We start from the raw sequence: 24,628 nt of genomic DNA on the forward strand, positions 1-24,628 counted from the left end.
TGCATCTTCTTCAAAAAAGGGGGGCATGGAGACATGAGCCTGCTGTAGCCCAGAGGGTTTGGGAAAAAAGGAAACACTTTGAGGATACAAAATATCACCATGTCAAATCCCAAGGTCTCACTTTTTTTCCAATCAGTGTCCTAATCTTGCCAGGGCAGACTTGTCAGAGTCTAAAGTTTAGTCTTCTCTGGGACTCTGCTACCTGTACAATTGAGGGTTAAGTTAGAATCCTCTGCTTTTTCTGTTTTCCAACTGCAGCAGATGAGAATCTTTTTATATGCTGCCATGAGCTTCCTGGCTTTCACACTTAGGATTAAATTGAAATTAATCACCCTCAGTCTATTGTCTTTTCCAAGTTCCTCAATAGGCCCTAGCAAGAGTTATCCAATTCCATAATCCTCCTTCCTACATGAACCTCTCAAAAGCTTGAAATACTGCACACAGCACTGCATTCCCATCCACCTGTGTCTCATTCAAGTTCAACGCCATTAACAACTGCGATACATGCCAGGTGTTATCTGTACTCCACCTACGACCAATGATTAGGGCTTCAGTCCTAGCCAGCTCACAGGTGACCCAGGTTCAAAATCCCATTTTGGAACCCTCTTCCTAGGACAGTTCCTTGTACCAGCTGTCATAGATTAGGTTCCCTAGAAACAGACTCTAACATGAAGATTTGCATGTGGGAAGTTTACTGGTCAGTTGTCTTGGAAACCACACCTGTGCAAAAGCGAAAGAACTAGGACTATGATATATTTGCAACTGAGTTCTCAGCTGAGACCTCATGGAAAGGTCTGAAGTTGAAATTACTCTTGAGGTACATCCTTAATTGAGGCACAGAGCCCAGGCATTCCTATATCCATTTGGACCAGCCGTTGGATATGGGCTTCCCTCAGGGAAGAATGTAACCTTGAGTAAGACAGGACCCATTGGCCAAGAGCAAATTTCAGAGAGGAAATCAGACAGAAGGCTTCAGCAGCCAAAACTCCTGGCAAGAGGAAGAATGAATGCCTCAGTCTGGAAAAAGAATCTGAATATACACCACAGCATTCACTATATTATTTAAGAACTTAAAGTACCTGGAAATTAAAATAAATTATAACCTTAGGAGGTGTAAAATGCCATTCAGGAGGTAATGTATTTGGAGAAGCATTCATGAGCTAATAAATAACTAAAGAAGAAGAAAATATGAATTTTTCGATGTGTGTCATGCATTATAGCAAGAAATGGGCACCTTGATTCATGTAACAACAAAAGTTACCTCTTATTTAATGAGCATAAGAGCTTAATAAACATTAACTCATTTAATGCACATATAACCCTCTAAGTTATGTACTCTTGCTACTCCCATTTTCATATGAGAAAATCAAGACCCAAAGAGGGTAAATTATTTGCCCAATAATGATACCTAATAACTTGTCAGAGTTGGGATTTGACTCCTAGCAGTCTGCTCTTAACCATTATGTAAGCTACTTCCCTTACTTAATACATGTCAGATCTTGTTGTAAGCACTTTACCAGCACTACTCATTTAATGATTATAATAATGCTATTACGAGGTTGGTTCTATATTAACCACATTTACAGAGGAGGAAATTAAGGCTACATGTTTATTTTATTCAGTACAATGCCCTCTGATCATTTCAATTATCAAGTAATCACTCTTGGAACAAGGAATCCTTATTCTATCACTTGCTAGCTTGTGTGACCTTAGCCAAGTTATTTACCTCTCCAGGTCTATTTCCTCATATGTAAACCAGGGACCCATGCATTGTGTTGCTGATACATAAAGCTTTCCTACACACGTGGGAAGAACTCAGTAACTGGTGACCATCACCAACCTCATCATCACTATGAGGAGAAGCCATCAAATGTCCAAATAAGCATTTCTAATCCTTTGGCAGTTTTACTTATAGTGTATATGAATTACTTCTCATTCTGTCTTATTAGCTATGGTCTTGTAAGGTCAATTGCTTGTTAGTAGGTCGACATATCCCATGGTGGGCTAATAAAAGACATTAATGAGCTCCTAAACACTGAGGCAGTATTTAGTCTTATATTGCAGAAGTAGGCCTGATGGGGGCAAGTTCCCCTCTTTCCACTGAAATTCATGCACTTTCAAAACTAAATGGTCTCACATACCCTAGAAATCACACCTGCAAACTACCATAGTTATCATGGGTCAGGGTTAAGACTAAAAACACTAAGTCATCCTGGGAAACTTTGTCATATGAATAATACATTTAGTTAGGAGATTTGATTTTTTTAAGTATGTAAGGTTCAACAAGGCTTTGGAACTTATCAACAAGCCTATGAATGCATCTTAATAAGTTTAAGGGCAGTGCCACATAGCAGAAGAGATCACAGAAGAGCACTCTCAGAGATGGCCTTTCGGTACTGTTTCCAAAACCTGGTAATGTTAGTACGCATTATTGTCTTGGGAGAAAAAAGCTTCTCAAGGAACAGGTCTATTTAGGCAATAAATCAATATGGAGTTTGCAAATAATGTGTCACAACCACTCAAACCCCTGTCCTGGATTTCCTGCATTCACCACTTCAGACCCCCTTTCTGCCCTCCTCTGCCATGTGTCATACCCTCGTAGGTTGACCCAATCAGAGTAGCACTGAACTCCAATACACTCCAACTCCCTGATGGGATGGGAAAGGGAGGTAACAAGGAGATCAGGGCACTGGAGAAGAATAACCTGAGGGGCTGCCTCAAGTCCCCATCCTGCCCCCACTGGCTCCTTTCCCACCAGATCCACATGATTTAGCAACATCTTTATACCTGTTATCTCCTGCCAGTAGCCCTCCCCTAGAGCTGGAACTAGTCTCTCCCAGGTTCCCTCCTCCACTCGCTCTTTGGAGCCTATGGTGGTAAGGGCTCCATGGCTGCCAGCTCCAAGGAGTGGTGATAGCAATGCTTCCTTCCCTAAATCTTAACCACACTTTTGCAAATAGCCCATTAAATTCTCAATTATCCAGTCTGCCTGTGTCTCCTATTTCCTGCTGGGACTCTGACTTATACAACCCACTAAGCAAATTCTATTCCCTTCCACTCAAGGAGTACCTGTCTCCTGTCCCTATCTGGACCCTGCCACTCTGTCCTAAGCAGCATGCCCTCGCCCAGTCCCTGCTCCATGCTTATTCATCAGCCAGCCTTCACACTCCCCATCAGTTCTTAAAAGCAATACCCACTCACTGCAATGTCATTATTTCTGAGATCTAAAAAAAAATGATCAAAAAAAGTGTGATCAACCCATTTTGTCTCAACCCCCACTTGGTGAGAGTTAACTCACAAGACTGGTGTATCCAAGACAAACTTCTTTTTATCTTCAGCCCTCTCTGAACTATTCAGCTTCTCAGCATAAGTTCTGGTGGACAGCAGGTCATTTCTGCAGGGATTATCAATGCCTAACTTTTCCACCCTGTCCCTGTGTCAACTCTGCCCATGTTACAGTCACTGGGAAGCCTGACCTGGCCTCTTCGTGCCCTGAACTCCATGGTCACAATCTCAGATTCCTCTTCACCATGTGACTGCTCAGGCAACAGAGTCAACTGCAAGGTTTACTGGACCAAAGATTAGACAAACCATAGCCTAGTTATAACTACCACTACTTAGCTATGTGACTTGAATATGCCACTTCCCTCCACCTGGGCAGCCACTTTATAAGCAGATGGCAGTTGAACAAAATCTCTTCCAGATCCACGAAAACACTCCCCTTTTTCAGTGTGGATCGCCTAACTTCCTCTCATCTCCCTCCCGTGCTGCATTCCTGAAGCTCCCACCCTTGATTCACCCCAGCGAGGTTATGCCCTTTTTTCTCAACAATGGCTTTATCTTTGCCATATGTGCATGTATATTTACTCTTAAACACGTGTGTGTATGAGTGTGCACACACTTTTACACACCCACACATGGAAGATCACAACACTGTCTTCCCTGCCACATCTCTGAACTACAATTTATGGTGAAATAGGAGCCACCAAGCTACATGGTATATCCGACCAGACTCCCCCGCTATCCTATCAATTACACACACGCTTTGCAAAACTATAACACTTCAGTCTACAAAACATGTCAGCTTTTCACTCTTTATCATATACATACAAGGTGTCCAGAAATATATTGTGGGGCCCACTTGTAAGAGCTGAGTGTAACATCTAGCAAAGAACAGACCTGTTAAAAGAATCAAGTTTCTTTTCCTCAAATGATATCATATGTAATAAAAAAAAAAAAAACATAAAATGGGCACGTTGATTTAAAAGGGGAACAGGGAGATAAGAATGCTCACTCAGGTTATGAGTTTAACAGGGCTCTGGTTTCCATACATACTCTGTAGCCTCTTAGATGAGAGGTGAATCACTACCCCCAAAGAACCCAATCATCTGGCTACCTCATGGACCCCTGGATATGGAGGTACACCTTTTTTGTTTGAAGTCGGTTGGAATGTGCAGGGGACTGAGGCTCAAGTATATGGGTCAGGTCAGAGTAGAGCAAAGACTGTGAACAAATTTCCCCTTGACTTCCACACCAACAGTCAGTTCTGTTATTCCCGTCCAGTTCACAACATTTAAAAATGCTAAGGGCACGGTTCGAGGGGAACTTCTGGATGTGTTATAATCCAGGCCAAATGTCTGAACACCGAAGAATAAAAAAATCATTATTTGCCACCATGCTGCTCCCGTGAAAATATCCTGCAGATCTTCTGGTGAGTATGGGGATATACATTACGTCTTGCTTTTGATTCAGAGAGAGAAGGACACACATCACTGTTGGAATCAAGTAGCCAGAGTGAAGGAAGGAGTAAACTGTAACCAGAGGTACTGATCCTGGGTAAGCTGAATTGCTACCTTCCAGAAAGCAGACGTCCTTTGTTTCTCTGCACTCCCATACCAAGACAGACAGAGATCCCATGAACTCTCTGCTCTCTCTCAACCCATTCATTCATTTATTTTTGGTTATTTCTGCCTACTTAGTCATAAATATACATTCCTGTATATAAATATCCTATATAAATATTCCTGCCTACTTAGTCATAAATATACATACGTTTTAGAAATAATAATGCTAAAAAGTATGTAACAAAGACAGTCCCGACTCACCACCATCTTCTATCCCAAAAATGACCACTTCCAGCTCTTTCAGTTGGTCTGACATGAAACTATTTTAAATTATTGTGTTTAATATTATTCCCCAATTTCAGTTTTAACCACTATGTACTGATCTCTTACTAAGGGAGAGGATACTTTAGCTCACTGATACCCCCATTCCCTATACTTCGCTCTCTTTTGCCACAACCCACTGATATAATTCATGTACTGCTTGGGTTTACATCACCATCATCATTTAATATGTATACATTATTATACTGCTGTGACAAGTAGGAAGCAGGAATACATTTCCTTTCTCAAAGAAGCTTTTGGGGGTGCCTTGGTGGCTCAGTTGGTTGAGCATCTGACTTTGGCTCAGGTCACTGTTTCACCTTTCATAAGTTTGAGCCCTGGATTGGGCTCTGTGCTGACAGCTCAGAGCATGGAGCCTGCTTCGGATTCTCTGTCTCCTTCTCTCTCTCTCTCTGCCCCTTCCCTGCTCTTGCTCTGTCTCTGTCTCTCGCTCAAAAATAAATAAACATTAAATAAATTTTTTTAAAAAGAACCACTTGCTTTTTATGGTGCTTAGCCTAAGCTAGCTTAAGCATAGAAAACTATGCTTATGCATAAGCTAGCTTAAGCATAGAAAACTATGCTTAGTTTTCTAGACACTTAGGACCAGATCTTCCTAACTTCTCTCAAAGCCCTGCAATCCAATATTCCATAATTTCAAATATATAAATTCAGTAATTAATCTTTTTTTTTCTTGCCCCTCTTCTTGCTCTAAACTGAACTGTCACTCTGGAGTCCTGCCACAGAGCTGATGGCTTCTTGTCGTTTTGGAAATTCCCCTCACCACTTTCCCATGTGGCATTTCCTATTTCCTGGATCTAACATCCTCTTCCAGTAGCTTCTAAGAAGCATGGGAAGACTATTCCAGGAAGACCTGCATATCTGAAAATGTCTGTCTTTAGTGTACCCTCACACTTGATTATGAGTCTCTCTGGGTATATAAGTCTATGTTCGAAATCACTTTCTCTCCAAATGTTGAAGGCTTTCTTCTGTTATCTTCTGGACTGATTCCAATGTTGCTGGTGAACAACGCCATCTTAGTTTCTTATCCTTTCTAAGTGAGTTCTGTTTTGCTTTATAGAAGGTTTTGCAATTGCCTCTTGATCCCTCTCATAAGAAAGTGCCCTGGTTCTGGTCATAGTTTTAGGGGCAAAATGGTTTTTGCAATATGGAAATTCATGTTCCTTTCGTGAAGGACATTTTTTTCTTGGATCATTTCTTTCAAGTGTTTCCCTCTTCCATTTCTGTTTCTGGAAATCCTATTACCCTGGGTCATTCTCTAATCTCTGTGCCAATTCTAATTGCTCAAGTATTTTTTCCCATGGGTATCTCTTCATCTTTTTTTTTTTTTTTTTTTTTTTGCTATTTTCTGCAAGCCTTGCCTTCATCTTCCATGCCTATCCCTCCCTTCCATTAAATGTTAATATTGCTTGTCATGAATTTACTTTACAAAATTTCTTTCTTATGGCTCTTTTTGAAAGCACTGTTTTCTTTTTTTTTTTTTTAACGTTTTTTTTTAACGTTTATTTATTTTTGAGACAGAGAGAGACAGAGCATGAACAGGGGAGGGTCAGAGAGAGAGGGAGACACAGAATCCGAAGCAGGCTCCAGGCTCTGAGCTGTCAGCACAGAGCCCGACGCGGGGCTCGAACTCACGGACCGCGAGATCATGACCTGAGCTGAAGTTGGACGCTCAACCAACAAGCCACCCAGGCGCCCCCGAAAGCACTGTTTTCTGATTATATAGATGCAGTGTCTTCCCCTACCTCTTCTAATCCCTGAATCATGTTTCCTCCACATTCCTATTATTTGTATTTCTTATAGTCTCAGCATTATCAGGTTATCCATTGCTTTCTGACCATATACTTATACTGAAAAGTCAAGAGTAAAAGATCTCTACCTCTTTGTTGGCTTAAGCTAGGCTTGGGGGCCAGGGAGCTTCACTTTTGGGTGACAGGACTTTCACAATGGTCCCCCTTGCATGACCGTATCTCTATATCTTTTCTCCTAGGACAGTTCTTCCAGAGAAAAATCTTCCTGGGTTCTCATACTCTAGGAGCCTTGGGGGATCCTTTGGAGAGGAACGGCTAATTGCTTGTCATAATTTTCCTCTATAGGAGGTGTTACCCTTTCTCCATCTGTTGGTATGACAGGTTGTATGCCCTCTTACCTCCTCAAGGACATCACTTCAGCAACTTTCCCCTTCAGTTTGTGTCCCTCCATGTGATCATCATCATCATCGTTATCATCATCATCATCAAACATGCTCTAGGATCTCTCATCTTAAAAAGAGTAAGTAAAACCTTCCTTGGGTCAAAATCTCTCAACTAATGTCTAAATCTCCTACTTGCATTTTCATCAAGATCCTTGGAAGAGTTATCCAACACCAATGTGTCTCCTCCCATTTCCCCTGAAATCCACTCCATTATCCTGGCCACCAACAACCTCCACAATGATACGTGCAAAAGTTAGTTTCTTAGTCTCCATTTCACTTGATATATCAGCAGCATCTGAAATGGCCCATCAAATCCTTTCACTGGCTACTGCCTTTGTTGCTTCCTTCTTATCTCCACACACTCTAAATGCTGGAGTATCCCATGGCTCAGACTTCTCTCCTCTGCCTGCACACGTTTCCTTAGTTTGGCCAGTCTCGAGGCTTTTAATTGTATATATAAACTGACATTTCCTAAGATTATATCCTCAGCTTTGGCCTCCTATTTTTCATCAACCTGGCATCCTGAATATCTAATAGGCATCTCTAACAACATGATCAAAACCAATTTCTGTTATCTCACTACTGAAAAGTTTTGTTTCTATGATATCTCAGCAAAAGGCAAGCTCATTCTTCTGCTGCTCAGGTCAAAAACCTTGGCATCATCCCTGACAACTTTATGCCTCTCACTGAATCTAATTCATCAGCAAATACTATTGTTTCAACCTTCAAGGTATTTCCAGAATCCAGAAATTCTTCCTAACTTCACCCCTACCACCCTTGTCCAAGACACCATCAACTTGCTCCTAGCAAGAACCTCTACCCTGCTTCCTTTCTTATATCCCTACCATTTTTTTCTCAACACAACAGGCAAAGTAATACACTAAAAACATAAATTATATCTCATCTCTGAACAAAACCCTCTAACAGCTTCCATGTCCTTCAGAGCAAAAGCTAAAGTCCTGGCAGTTGCCCTCAAGACTCAATAGCCTCTACTCCCTCCTCTGACATTATCTCCAACTGTTTCCCAGCCCTCGCTTATTCCACTCCAGCCACCACAGGTGTCCTTGCTGATCCTTACACACTGTGAGTGAACTCTCTACTCAGGCAACTTGAACTTGTTGTTCCTTCTGCCTAAAGGGCTCTTCTCCCAGGTTTCCAAGTGGTAACTGCTCCAATGTTACCTTATCACTGAAGACTTCACTGACCACCCTATTCAGAACTGCAACATTCTCCCCTACTGGCACATCTTACCTCCTTATAGTCTCATTTCTCTCCTTAAAACTTACCCCCATCTAATATATCTTGTTCATTGTTCAATTGCTTAATGTGCAGTCTTCAGTCTTCCTTGAGGGCACACGTTTTGTCTTTTGGTTTTCCTTTCATATTCCCAGATACTAAGACAATGCCTGAGACTAGTGGACTATCAATACATGTTTGTTGAATGAATTAATGAACAAATGAACAAAGTCACAGAGTCAGATCTCAAGTGACAGCAAAAGACCTTATTTTGGGAAATGTGAGTTAAATCAGTGCTCCTCCAGTTGCTCCAATCAAAGACTGGGTTGCTTCTGGAGCCTAGGAGAAAGCTGTATAGGTATCGGGTATAGAGACCAAGTAGTTAGATAGCTAAAATTCACTTAAAATGATCATCAAAAGAGGCCACAGGCAACAGAGCCTTAAGAGATAACACGTGCTACAGCAGAATTCTAAGAGAAGGATAGGAGGTTTGCACAAATGAAATGCAATAGCATTTCAATCCCTCTTACACCTTCCAGTAAAGGACTCCAAAACACAAGGCTAAGAAGACTGCCCTGATTTGAAATACCAATAGGGTGGTCCAAGGACCAATTCTAAGTCCCCAAAAACAAAGGCAATAGGTTATAAAGAGAATTCACAAATATGGCTCCCAGAAAATGAGAGAGACAAAGAGAGAGAGAGAGAGGGAGAGAGAGAGAGAGGGAGAGAGAGACAGAGAAGAATGCAAACCCCATACCTTACTGAGCTAGCAAAGATATCACGTGTTCTGAGACATCAGAGGGGAACCTGAGCTCTATAAGAGCCTCACCCTCCTCATGCTCTTTCCTGACCACTTTCTTCCTCAGATCCAATAAACCTTTTCATCTCTTTTGAAGCAGTCTGGAGGGAGTCATAAAAAGGCAGGCCTGACAGATGCTCATGTCAGCTCAAAACTGCCAAAAACACACATCCGGGCCCGCTGCTCCTTGGCACGCCACTTGAAGTTTCACTTGGGTGTCCTGGCAGGACAAGCAAAGGGGGCCCTTCTGAACCCACTGGTGCCACATAAAGAAGGAGCTGCCAGGAGCTTGCCCATTCAGAAGAGCAGCCCTGTCACTGAGTTTGCTAGATACTCAAGGGCATACAAAGGAAATCTTAAGGTGAATATAACAAAGCCGAACAAAGGGAAAGCCTCAGAGACTACAAGAGTAGATGCTTTCAGGAAAAATAATCTATTCTGACATTTATAAGGCACTGGTTGGTTGCCCCTCCCTTATGAAGGAATTCTTAAAGGTTCAAATGATGATATGATGTAAGTATTTAAAAAAAACCAGCAAATTAGTTTTTTCTAGTTTCTTCTTTACTGATGTCTAATAAAAATGCCAAAGGTGGGGAAAAGAAGATGGAGGGAAAATGTGAAAAATTATTCTTTTAGTACAAGAGATGGGAGAATCGCTAATGGGGTCACAGCAGGGACAATCCAGTTATCCTCTTATCTGACACTCTGGCTTCTGGAGAGAATAAAGAGATGATTTTGCTCACACAGCCCTCTTCATCTAGATGCTTCTCCATCCGCCTGAACATCTTGTCTTTTAAGGCCCAGATGAAAACCTCAACTGTAAAACCAAACTCCCCTGGTCCTTTTGGCTAAACACATTAAACACTTAAAAAATTAGTGTTACATGTTCAACACTACTAAACTATTTCTTAAGTTCAGGGTTAATTTCTAATTCATATTAGCTCCTACAGCACTTATCATGGTCCTTTGCCTAAAATAGGCCAATGGCTTCGCATAATTACGAACTCAATAAAAGTACTCAGTAAAGAATAGGTACTTGGGGCACCTGGGTGGCTCAGTTGGTTAAGCGGCCGACTTCGGCTCAGGTCATGATCTTGCGGTCCGTGAGTTCAAGCCCCGCGTCGGGCTCTGTGCTGACAGCTCAGAGCCTGGAGCCTGTTTCGGATTCTGTGTCTCCCTCTCTCTGACCCTCCCCCGTTCATGCTCTCTCTCTGTGTCAAAAATAAATAAACGTTAAAAAAATTAAAAAAAAAAAAAAAAAAAAAAAAGAATAGGTACTCAATAAAGCTCTCATCAATATCTTAACTAGCTAACTAACTAACTAAAAACAAAATAAAGAACTCAGGGGTAATTCATTGGGTGCATTGGTGAACAGTGATTGTATTTGGGGCAGGAGTCATCCAGGCATCCCTTGATAAAAATGGAGATAATAGGTTTCCAGAGGAAAACCAATACATTCCCACGTTGTCAAACCATTGAGAGAGGCTCCTAGCACCACGATAATCATGGCATTACTCCAGTTAAAAATAAGAAAAATATGCCCAAAGGTGAATTTCAACAAAGAGCCCTGGAGAAATGCAAGGTAGGTGATCATTGGGCAGGGCAGTGGCTCGAACACTTGGTACGAGAAGGGTCTTACTATGGAGCAGCATACATTTGAGAACAGAGCCCCACGTAGAGGGCAGGAATGTAGGCCTCCAGGCCACCTCTAACACAAGCTCTGTAACTGGGCCCAATGACCTAGTGGACACACAAGGCCTTCAGGGACTTGCCTGTCAATGGAGAGCTGGGATCGATGACTCTAAAATTCCTTCCAGCTCTAGAGTTCAATGATTTTCCATCTGTTCTACATCAGAAAAGCATTTTAGCTTTGTCCAAAATGCAATCATCCTCAGAACAATTTTGTTGTATGTCCATGTCTTCAAAGTTCTACACTCTCTGCAGATTTAGCAGTGCCAAGCCACCTATGACTGTTCAGGTGGCCCAACCTCACGTCTGTATACCTCCTTCCGGGTCCCTCAGTCTCATTCCTGTGGTCCCCAGCAGTCCTCCTAAGTCCTGCAGCATCACTGCCGCACCATGACTCTCCCAGCCCCTTGTTAACATATGGACTCCCTAACTCACACAATTGTCTGCCACACTTTTGGTAAAGCTACTAGTAAAAAGTTCTGAAATGGAAACCAGATGCATGCTCGCACCTTGGGATGTATGTATTATAAAGATGAAACTGCCACTCTCTTCCCAGTTGGCCTCACCTCTTTTTTTCCCCACCTGGTCATGTGGTGTGCACCTGCGATGCACTGACAAGGCTTTAGATTACATGAATGGTTAGATCATGTTCCAGGATGGCCTTGGGCTTTAATCCCAGGTGAGTTGTGCATGCATCAAGGGTTTTTATTCCCACCTCACCTTTACGGTTCTCGTAGTTTCCTCTTGCACCAAACTAATATTTCATGTGGGCAAACACGCCTCCAGTCCCCCTTCCATCTTCCAAACTTTTTTTTCCTTTGGCCAGTAGGTTTCCCCCTCTTGTTAATGGTTGGTAGAAATACTTGGTGTGAGGTAAACATGTACAGTGGTTGGGGATACCACTCCCACTGTCAGATTGCTTACTTGTGACAGACTGCCACAGACTAGAAACTTCCAAGCCTAGAGTCCAGAAGGAACCTCAGCCTTAGAGTTCATGTCTCCTGCCACTGCACAGACACGCCTATTAAGCAAAGAAAAGTGGAAAAGAAAACAACAGGGCTCTAAATAATCCCACAAAGCCCCAACGCCACAGAGCTATCCAGTGTAGTGGATAGTGGAAATGCTTTATTATGTAATTTATTTCTCCCACACTCGGTCTTTTCTGTCTATAAATAAGCATATATATACTGGGCTAAAACAGATCCTCACTTCCAAACCTTCCTTTAATTGACATAGAAGAAGCAGAATATGCTTTGAAATTTATACTTGGCCCTGGCACTCTACCCCCCAAGTGTCTCTATGAAAAGAGAGCAGGAAAGAAGTTTGTTTCCCTACTGACATTAATTAGGTCACCATGCTTAAAAGACAGACATATCTAGGGGCACCTGGGTGGCTCAGTGGGTTGAGCGTCTGACTTTGGCTCAGGTCATGATCTCTCAGTTTGTGAGTTCGAGCCCCGTGTCAAGCTCTGAGCTGTCAGAGGTTAGAGCCTGCTTCTGATTCTGTGTCTCCCTCTTTCCCTGCCCCTTTCCCACTTGCATTCTCTCTCTATCATAAATAAACATCAAAAAAAATTTTTAAAGAGAAATATATCTACAGCTGGTTCAAGTTTTAAGCAGAAGCAAATTTATCCAGAAGCAAATGAACCTTAAGCTCACTTGCACAGTCCCCATCCACAGGCCCAGGAGGAGTCCTGCCTTTGTGTCCACATGTCCTAAAACTGTGAAATTTTACAAAAACACAGTATGTTACCTATAATATGGTATCTGTCTCCATCCTAGCTACATCTCTGTTACACTTCCCTTCTAAACAGGTGGCTCTGAATGGCCACATATTGTGGGAATCTGATGAAAGGGAAGAAGATTGGGCACCTTGGTGGCTCAGTCGGTTAAGTGTCTGACTTCCACTCAGGTCATGATCTCGCGGTTTATGAGTTCAAGTCCCGCATCAGGCTCTGTGCTGACAGCTCAGAGCCTGGAGCCTGCTTTCTATGCTGTGTCTCCCTCTCTCTGTCCCTCCCCCCGTTCACACTTGTGGGCACTCACTTACTCTCTCTTGCTCTCTCTCTCCCTCTCAAAAATAACTAAATAAAAAAAAATTTTGTTGAAAGAAAGGGAAGAGGAAATGAGCGATGTTGTTTGGGTTCAGGGACACAGATTTATGTGGTTTACAGCAACTTCTGCATCTGGTTATTACTTGCCATCTTAGTATAGCAACAACTGGCAGGAATTGTCCCATAGTCTAAAATGCAAATCCAGGGGCACCTGGGTGGCTCAGTCAGGTCAAAGTCCAACTCTTGATTTTGGTTCATGTTATGATCCCAGGTTCATGGGATGGAGCCCCACACCAGGCTCTGTGCTGAGCATGTGGTGTGCTTGAGATTCTCTCTCTCTCTCTCTCTCTCTCTCTCTCTCTCTCTCTGTCTCACTCTGCCTCTCTCTCCCCTGCTCACATACTCTCTCTCTCTAAAATAAAATAAAATAAAATAAAATAAAATAAAATAAAATAAAATAAAATAAAATAAAACAAAATAAATCTTTAAAAAAATAAAATACAATGTAAATTCACCCAACTTTGTAATAGGGAGATGGGGAGTCAAAGATCATGTGGAATATTCTTCCAGTCATGAAATATATAAAATGTTAAGCAGAGGATCAGAGGTTTAGGTTCTCAATAACAATAGTCAAAATGGAGGTCCTCTCCTTTCAGGAAAAAGTGTCATAATGCCCTGATGCCATCATAAACACATCATGCTTTTTGTTGTTGTTGTTGTTGTTCTTGTCTTATGGCAATTACATGAAATTAAATCTAATAAAAATTTCTGAGTTTAGCATAATCTTGCCCAGTACTACAGGGAGAAGGGCACCTCTACGTGAAGTCATGGAAACCCATATTTATTGTTCCTACTTACTAATAATAGTCAAATTGTGACCATGTATCAATGAGACTGAAAACTTTCTAGTCTTCCTATGAAAAGTACAATTACAAAATCAGAGTCACAAGAAAAGGCAAACCAAAAGACACAGCTAAACAATATGAAAAAACAAGGAACAGAGTGGCATAGCAGATAATAAAGTGATAAAAATATTAGGTCAGTACTGGGTACCTATTCTACACAGGAAGAGAAAGAAGATGAGAGGCAAAGAATGCACGTCAGGTGAATCTGTCCCTTTTCAAACACCTTTTCTAAAAGCTTCTTCCAGCAATTTCTTTGGACTTCTTTTTGGCCAGAAGCAAGTCACAGCACCACCCAAGCAAGGCACAAGAAGTAGAAGTCAAGTGTTTCTTTTCAGTTTTTATTCCTTTTCTGGACACATGGCTACTCTCCCCAGTCAAAATCCTGATTCTGTACAAAAGAAGAAGGGGAAAACAGAAACCGGGGGTGCAACCAGCCAGCTCTACTTCAGATAACTGAGCTCTTTCTGTTTACTAATGGTTACTGGCTTGAGAGAACAACCCTTTGCTTCAGCTAGCAGCCTCGCCTGCCAATGACTGCAAACAAATGTCTTGCTTTATTTTCAGCTCACAACATGGATCTACCATTCCCTGACCCAATAATAGACTGAAATACTTAGAGAAGATGGCTCAGAAGTCATCATTTAAGTCTAGAAAGAACTTTCAAAAAAAAAATCCAGCAGTCAGGACTATTGGCTTGCTCCCTCTCTCTTTCCCTTCCCAATAATTATCCATATGGAGGTATTTGAGAAGTTAGCATGAGAAGCCCTACTAATATAGTAACTATCTTTCCTGAGTATTTCCTTAGTTCCAATGGTCCAAGAATATTGCTTGATGAGAAAATTTTAAGTGTGTTTCTATCAGGAAATAGTTGCTCCTTCCCTCTGCTCAAGTTTTAATTTGGCTACTAAATTGAGAACTAAGTTGGTGTCTGACTGCACAGAGTACAGGCACAACTTGGAGGCCCAGGGTAATCCAGTGACATACTTTATTTGGTCCACACAGTGTTTTCATTGGAGTAGATGTCAACATTTAAGAACCGAACTAGGACTCAAACTTCTTGGCGTCTGCCTTTACTTGGATGGTCATAAGGTATGGCAACCCCGGCTTGCCTCTGTGCATGACTGCTATCAGCTGTGGCCAGTTGTGGTTCACCTCTTTTCCTCTTCAGATAGCCCCAGCTTGACCCACCAACATGCTTGATGCCTGGCCTCTGCTTAGGGGTGTCTAGATTATGAACTTCTACCTACTCCCATGTTCATAACTGTAATAGAAAAAAATACTCTTAATTGTTATGATTCTTTTGGGAATTTACATGCATCCATTAATCAAGGGCTTCTCTATGAAAGCTGAACAGTAGTGTAAAAAATAGTTCATACTCTGCAAAGATCATAAAATCTAAGTGTCTGAAACCTAAAACAAAAACTTCAAAGGAGCTGTTATTCTAAGTATAAGGATGCATACATTTAGGGGGACAGATAGTAAGTGCTGAGTGATAATTCCATGGTAGCTAGGGATGAACATGTTTCTTTTGTTATAAGGAAAAAAAAATAACAACAACAAAAAGTATGCCCAAAGAGAGATCATATTTCTTCACTCAATCTTATACAGTATCTATCTTTCCTTTTGGCCAAATTCTGAAGCATTCTATTATCTTAGCAGACTGGACCCTCTTCAACAGGCCAGCAGGGCAAGGTTTCCAATATTAAGCTACAAGAGAAGCCCTGGGCACATGAGGCCACAGCGCAAGTCAAAAGAAAACTCTAATTCTTCATTGAGAAGTACTGTGAGCCAACATCTTCTCTGCTGCCAAAATGTTACCATTTTCTTTAGAGAAATGCATGCAAGAGACAGGTAATATGTTTTTCTGATTTTTTTTGTCATTACTTGACAAACTGAGTAATAACATATATTTTTTTTAATTGTCATAATAAGAGTTAACAATGGTTGAGGACCTCAATGTCCCAGGTACTAGGCTAAGAAGATTGCAGATACTATCTCATTCACTTAAATCTTCATAGATGACCCCATCATAGAATTTAGAAGGAAAAAAACTTGAGGAAAATAAGGTAAAATAACTTGTTCTAAAATATTTTAACACCTTCAATAGGACACCTAAGAAATGGAGTCCTATTAGAGTTCAAAGTCTCTGTGACAAGAGTGTCTGTGTTTTACTGCTTTAATTATAGCAATTAACACCACTTGAAAAATACTGCAAGGGTTATGAAGTATCTTAATATACATTAGTTCATTTGATCCTAAAAATCCTGAGAAAGGTGTAACATATTAATAAACGTGGAGTATTTTCTCTCTTCTCCATAGGGAAAAAAAGACCAATGAGCAATAGTTGAATGTGTACCATTTGCAAAGCACTGCGACATAAAGGCAGACAACAGATGAGAAGAGCAAGGCACAGTCCTGAATGCCGATCATCAAAAACACAAGAAATAGAAAGTGCTAATGAGGATGTGGACAAAGGGAGCCCTCGTGCAATGTGGGTGGGAACATAAGTTGGGGCAGCCACTGTGGAAAACTGTAGGGAGCATCCTCGAAAAATTAAAAATAGAAATACCATATGATCCAGCAATTCTAATTCCAGGTATATGCCCAAGAAAATGAAAACACTAACTCAAAAGGGTATCAGCACCTTCGTGTTCATTATAACATTATTTACAATAGCCAAGACATGGAAACAACCCACATGTTCACTGACAGATAAATGGATAAAATAAAACGTGGCACATATTTATACATGGGATACTATTCAATCGTCAAAAAGAAGGAAATCCTTTCATGTGCAACATAATGGGACTTAAAGGCAATTATGTTAAGTGAAGTAACTCAAAGAAAGACAAACACTGTATGATGTCACATATATGTGGAATCTAAGAAAGAAAGAAAGAAAGAAAGAAAGAAAGAAAGAAAGAAAGAAAGAAAGAAAGAAAGAAAAGAAAACCAAACTCATAGAAAAAGAGAGCAGATTTGTGGTTATCAGAGGCAGTGGTAGAGCCTGAGGGAATTGGACCAAGGTGGCCAAAAGGTATGAACTTCTGGGTATAAGTATTAGAAATGTAATGTACAACATGATGGCTATCGTTACCATGCTGTATGGTATACGTGAGAGCTGGTAAAAGAGTAGATTTTAAAAGTTCTGGGGCGCCTGGGTGGCTCAGTCGGTTGAGCGGCCGACTTCAGCTCAGGTCACGATCTCGCGGTCTGTGAGTTCCAGCCCCGCGTCGGGCTCTGGGCTGATGGCTCAGAGCCTGGAGCCTGCTTCCCGATTCTGTGTCTCCCTCTCTCTCTCTGCCCCTCCCCCGTTCATGCTCTGTCTCTCTCTGTCTCAAAAATAAATAAAACGTTAAAAAAAAAATTTTTTTTTTAAAAAGTTCTCATCACAAAGAAATAAACATTTTTTATTTACTGTAAGAAGTGATGGATGGTAACTAATGTGACTGGAGTAATCATTTTGCAGTACGTGTATGTAAAGTCATTACGCTGTATACCTGAAGCACATACAGTGTTTTACGTCCACTATAGCTCAATAAAACTGAATTAAAAAAAAAAAGAAAAGAAAACACCCTAGTCAGATGTCTTTGGACATCTAAAGATAACTGATTTATGCACTAACTTCAAAATTTGACCACGACCTTAAAAAAAAAAAAAAAAAAGACACAGTCCTAATCTGATCTAGATCATCATTCTGGCAAGAATGAAGAGCTCCCAATAATTTGTGGGTGAATTAAATCAACGCTTTAGCAAACAATACAATGAAAATTATAAGGGGATCACAGAGGGCTGAATGAATTCAAAGACAGAAAGGGAAAGTTCAGAGAAGTAAGGGTAGGATTTCCACAGCCTGGGAAGGGAGTACGGCAGATTTCTAGGCTCAGAGAAAAACACAAGTGAGCCGTGGCACATGCATGCATGAAAAATAAAGGGCGTGTTTGAGAGATGGTTCGATATATCTGGAGCAAGTCAGTAAAGGAAAAAGGTGGGGGAAAACCAGAAAAGTGAGATGGCCCTGAATCGCAGAGGCACTGAACAGAACACTGAGAGACTGGAGAGCCATTAATGATGTTTGTGGCAGGTATTAGTACAATTCGATTTATATTTAAGGGGGGTTCACAAGTCATGAGTATAGGGGATGGACCACATAAGTAGTGAGTCACCTGGACCCTGGGGCCACACACGGCTACCCTACCTTGTTAATAAAGGCTGTGATCTAATTGAAGGATGAGAGAATAGAAAGCCACTTTCATATTAGCATTCTCAAACATACACAGCTATAACGTGCTAGTAGCTAAAAAAAAACAAAAAACAAAAAACAAAAAACACTCAGCAGTTTTCTCACTGACATTATGCAACTGTAGAAAGAAATTCATCTAACTTGTAAGAATCCATGTACTTTCCCTTGAAACTTAATAAAGCTACATTTTTCTCTTTGAATGATAAAATCAAAACTTTAACAAATAAATTTTTCCTTTAGCTTTCCCACAATTAGTCTTCATGAAAAAGTATACGCACCACTGTCCTAGATTGTTCTAAGGAAAGAGACGGGCCAGTCATGAAATTACTGCAATAGTTTCGGTTTGAAGAGACGAGCATCTCAGCAGATAAAATCATGCTCAACGTTCATGCACCATGCAGGAGGCACATGAGGTATTGTCCCACACAACCCCATGAACAATCTTGATTTTACAGACAAGAGAACAGAGACTCACAGAGGTTACAGAGCTCGCCCGAAGTTACAGACCTGCCAAACAGAGGATCCAGAATGGGACGACCCAGATGTGTCCATTTCAAACCTCTTGTTCTTCACCGTGAGAGTAGAACATCATCCAGCTCAGGTGATGGCAGTGGGTGGAGATACATAACACAGGCAGTACTGACTTGTCTCGACGCTGAAATGAGTGTGGAGGCTTGAGGGGAAGTCACTCTATTTGCCACGCTAAGGCAATCTGGACTGCACACTGTATGGGACGTAAGGCCATTAAAGGATCTTAAGCAAAAGTGTGATGTGATCAGATTACTGAAAATTGGAAATTATTGGAACAGTCTGCTTCAGACATGATGTACACCTGGCCAAAGGCAGAGGCAATTTGGGACTCCTTTTTTCCTGAAACAAAAATTGCTAACAGTATCACACTGTCAGGGTCTCTTGACCTCAGCACCACTGATATCCAGGGCCAGACAACTCTTTGTTGTAGGGGGGCTGCCCTGTGCACTGTAGCAGCATCTCTGACAGTTACCCATTAGACACCTGTATCACCCCTGCCCCTACAGTTGTGACAACCAGAAGTGTCTCCAAAATTTCACCCAAGGTGGAAAGCCACTACCAGAAAAATGACCTTATAACTGTAAAATGTTTAATCAAAAACTAAACACAGAGGGGCACCTGGATGGCGTTCAGTCAGTAAAGCATGCAACTCTTAATCTCAGGGTAGTGAGTTCAAGCCCCATGCTAGGCATGAAGCCTACTTAAAATAAAAAATATGTTATAGGTAAGGGATGAATCACTAAATTCTATTCCTGAAAACAGTACTACACTATACGTTAACTAACTCAAATCTCAATGTAAAAAAAAAAAAAAAAAAAAAAAAAAAACTGAAGAGTTGGTTCTTTGCAAAAATGCAGAAAAAAGTAAATAAAATTTAAAAAAAACTAAACATGAAGATACTTATAAATGAAAAAAAGTAACAAAGAAACAAATTACAGGAATACTAACAATCAGGATGCCACTCCAAGGATACTGTTTGCTGATGCTTGTGAAAAATGGAGCGAAGTTCGGCCTTGAGAGGAGCATTTGAGGGTCAGAGCAACATGAGCATCTCAGATGAGCGCCTCTGATAAATCACAGAGCACTCGATCTATTTTTGTGTCTGAGGCTGCATGAAGTTCTCATCTGCTTAGATCTGATTGGATGGCCCTTTGATTGCTCTATTCATCTGTTCATCTAAAGTCTCTTTCATGCAGGGTTTTCTGACTACACTCAGAACCCAGCAATCATCCTGGCGATATCAAGCAGGATAATGTGGCTTTGCGCTAAGCTGAGATACTCCACAAAGCATAAACAGGAGATTTAGATTCAGCTGAGGTTTCTGAAAGTTAAGAACGCAGCAGGCGTTACCATTTAGGCAACAAACACCACAAGGTCCTGGTTTAGCTTTTCTTCTGGTTGCAAACAAAATACTTTCCCATTTCCTAAGATCCTTTTCATCAAGTTAGACCTTTCATGCCAAGCTTTCCCCTGAACTCATCCCTGCTTTCTGTGTGGGGTGGCTTTTGGTGACTGACAGATGAGATACTCTAATGCACCTCATCCGTAGCCACAGCACCCCCAGGATCGAGCCCCCTGTTAAGTCTCCCAGCAGCACCATGCTATGCATTGCTGAGAACTACCTTGTTTTCAGAAGGAAGGCATATCCTCCTATCATAAGCAATGGAAGAGAGATCAACATGCTACTCAGAGTTTTTGCTGCTTCCAGATAAAAGTTTTTCCTGAGATACACCACTTAACCCATGCTTGCTGAAGCACTGCAAATGATCTTTTATTCCTATCAGTATCACAGTCACTCTTGCACCCTCACAGAGACACCTCAGCTGGCTACCACCCCCATCCAGGCATGGAGTGATGGCAGAAGCATATGAGGAAGTCGGTTGACTTCTTGACCCTACCCAATCATTTGGTGGCTGTCACAGGGATACCAAATGTGAAGCAGAAGGTTGTCAGAGATGAGCTGGGCTCGGAAAGAAGTTCTGAGGGCACAGAGAGCCTAAAGAGCCTCCAGGGATCCATCCATCTTCCCAAAGAGCCTTGTGATCTGCACTTTAGAATCAGGTGCGCCATCTTGAGAAGCCATCCCACATTCCAAGCAAAATTAGTTCAATGTTCCCATGTAAAAAAGGCCCAAGCCAGGTGGAGGATCATTATATGAGCACACACCGTGGAACTAAAAAGGTTTGCATGCTGCTGGAAGGAATTTATGGGGAAATTTATTACAGACCACTTCTTATGTAAATCGTGTCACCATATGATGATGACCTCAGTCAGAGTTGCAAGGGCAGGAAAGGTTATTTGGGCCAAATATCATTAGGGCTCTGCCTTTGAGAAATAAGATATTCTTCATCCAGATAGTCTTATGGATCCCAAGAAGGGGAAAGAGGGCAAAAGAAAAAAAAAACCCTTCTTTAAGGGTAACTCCTTCATCTTTTGGGAAGTCTAGGTATTTCTAAGTTCTTCCTGCAAAGGATGCTAAGCTGAGGACAGGAGGGTACAGGGAGCTGAAAAATGGCAAGGGTTGGCAAATACAGAATAGTTGGAGGGTAACCAAGAACTATAAATTATTGAAGATTGGGAGCCCTTTTACACCACAAAGACCCTGGGCCAGGGACAGGCGAGGTAAAAGGACAGCACAGCAAAATGCCAGAGCTTGGACTTGGAAGATGAACAGGTCCAGAGTCGAATTCTAGCCCTGTCATTTCTCATTTGCACTCCCAGCAACAGAAAATAAGAAAAAATAACCACAGGGGCGCCTGGGTGGCTCAGTCGGTTAAGCGTCCGACTTCGGCTCAGGTCATGATCTCACGGTCCGTGGGTTCGAGCCCCGCGTCGGGCTCTGTGCTGACAGCTCAGAGCCTGGAGCCTGTTTCAGATTCTGTGTCTCCCTCTCTCTCTGACCCTCCCCTGTTCATGCTCTGTCTCTCTCTGTCTCAAAAATAAATAAATATGAAAAAAAAAATAAAAAAATAAAATAAAAAAATAAAAAAAAGAAAAAATAACCACATCCAGGTGAGGTGACTCCTGTACTCCATACCTCCAGTGACACCCATTTCACCCAAACGAGAAGCCTCAGCATTCACCACAAGATGCTGGAAGGCCTAGTCCAAACACCCCAGTGCAATTCTCCTTGTCTTCTACTCCAACCACATTGGCCTCTGTATTGTTTCTGGAATGTGCAGAACACACTCTCTTTTATTAAGTTCATTTACTGATTTTGAGGGAAACAGCAAGCAAGAGGCACGGGGGGGGGGGGGGTAGGGGGCAAAGAGAGAATACAGAGAGAAACCCAAGTGAGCTCTTCGTTCTGCTAGCCCAGAGCCTGACATGGGGCTAGATCCCACAAAGCATGAGATCATGATCTGAGCTGAAATTGAGTCGGACACTTAACCAATTGAGCCACCCAATGCATCCCATGCAGAGTACACACTTGCCTCAGAGCCTTTGCACTAACCCTCTGAAATGTTCCATCCCAGATCCTCATACTTTCCCCTGATCTTTGCTTATATGGCAGCTTATCAGTTAAGGTCTTGCCTACCAAAAATGCCAACCACCTACACTCACCCCTGTCTAGCATGCCCCAGGATTTCCTATTCTCCTTGTCCTGTTTCATTTTTCTCTATAGCACTAATTACCAACTAAAAAAACATACAGTCATTTGTTATATATTGTCTCATCCCACACAAAGATGTATACTCCATAAGGACAAAGTTTTTATCTACTATATTCTCTGCCATACTCCTAGAACCTAAAACAATGCCTGGCAAAAGGTAGTGTCTATGTGAATGGATGCAAGTTACCACCTACTATAGGCCAGGCACTTTCCATAAGCAAGTTCCTCTGAATTTCAATGCCATGTACAAATGAACAACAAATCAATTACACCCAGGTCTTGACTTAGGGCAATCCAACCAAAATAAATTTATATTTCTTTAAATTCAACTAATTGCAGCCTTTTAATAATACACAGTATTTAAATAAGAAAACAGAAAATTAACTTCTAGCAATTATTTGTTTTCCAGAATTCTCTCCTAGTTACCTATTTCTGCATAAGAAATGTCCCCAAAGCTTAATAGCTTATCACAACAACGATTTTATTCTATTCCTCATTTTTGTGGGTCAAAAATTCCAGCAGGTCTCTGCTGGGTGATTCTTCTGTTCTAAGTGGCATCAAAGAAAGTTACTCAGTGATATTCAGAGGTGAGATGGGCTCATGGGGAGGCTGGTCCTGTTTCACTCACACATCTGACTGGGAGGGCAGGTGGGGAGGGCTGGAAAGAACTGCCTACCAAACTGATGCTATGAAACTGATGCTCTGTCTTAAAGGTTACTAAATCAGACCAGAAAGCAATTCAAAAAAGGAATCCCAAAACGTTTTGAGCATGGGCAGTATTCCTGAAATGTCATGTGGCTTCCAACAAATGTAACATCTTCATGTCCAAATTCAGTATGTCTCTTGAAACCGTAATCTCATATCTCAATGTCACACTTCATATACTTAATACTCAGCACCTTGAAATAACTGACATGGAAAAGAAAAACCATCTCGGAGGAGGGGCCAAGATGGCAGAACACCATGGACTTTTTTTTTGTTTTTTGTTTTTTGGGTTTTTTTGCATCTCTCGACTCTGAAATGCAGCCAGATCAACACTAAACCATCCTGCAAACCTAGAAAACTGATCTGAGTTCCAATACTAGAGACCAGGTAGCTTGGTGACAGCATTTTCACCTCTCCCGCGCATGCGCATACACGCGCCACAACAATCCACCCCAATAAGCTAAGCAGTGCCATCTAGTGGAGAACTGAGCCGTTATACTAAACCCCGCCCAACTGGGTCAACAGCACTCTTGACAAACACAAGTCTATCCACCTGCTTAGTTTACAGACTATAAAGTGCTTCACAGCTTGACTTCTATGGGAAACCAAATGTAATTTCAACCGTACTTCATTCTGTTCGCTGGTCCTTTTATTCAATTTTCTTCTTTTTCTTTTCTTTTCTTATTCTTGAATACAGAAAGAAAAAATCTACTTTTATTTTCCTTTTTTATTAGAAATATTTTTCTTTATTTTTTCTACTATATTTTTTACTTTTTTGAAAATTTTAAAATTCTATTTTACTTTCATTTCATTTTATTCTATTTTATTGTATTCATTTTTTCAAATTTTCAAAAGTTTTCCTTTTTCCCTTTTCTTTTTTTCTTGTCTTTTCCTTTTTTCTCTAATCTATCAAGCTTCTTGCAACAACCAGAATAAAACACACCTAGGATCTAGCATCCTTTATTTGATTTCTTCATGTTGTTTTTAATTTTTTAATTTTAATATTTTTCTTACATTATTAATTCCTTTTCTTCCTCCAAAATGATGAAATGAAGGAGTTCACACCAAAAGAAAGAACAGGAAGGAATGACAGCCAGGGACTTAATCAAAACAGATACAAGCAAGATGTCTGAACCAGAATTTAGAATGACAATAATCAGAATACTAGCTGGGGTTGAAAATAGATTACAGTCCCTTTCTTCAGAGATAAAAGAAGTCAAAGCTAGTCAGGATGAAATAAAAAATGATACAACTGAGCTGCAATCTTGAATAGCTGCCACAGCAGTAAGGATGGATGAGGCAGAACAGCCAATCAGTGATATAGAAGACAACTTACAGAGAATACTGAAGCAGAAAAAATGAGGGAGACTAAGGCAAAAGAGCATGAAATAAAAAGTAGAGAACTCAATGACTCATTAAAAAGGAGTAACATCAGAATCTCAGGGGTCCCAGAAAAATGGAGAGAGAGAAAAAG

Source organism: Panthera leo, chromosome D4 (genome assembly GCF_018350215.1).
Source record: "Panthera leo isolate Ple1 chromosome D4, P.leo_Ple1_pat1.1, whole genome shotgun sequence".
NCBI classification, from domain to species: Eukaryota; Metazoa; Chordata; class Mammalia; order Carnivora; family Felidae; genus Panthera; species Panthera leo.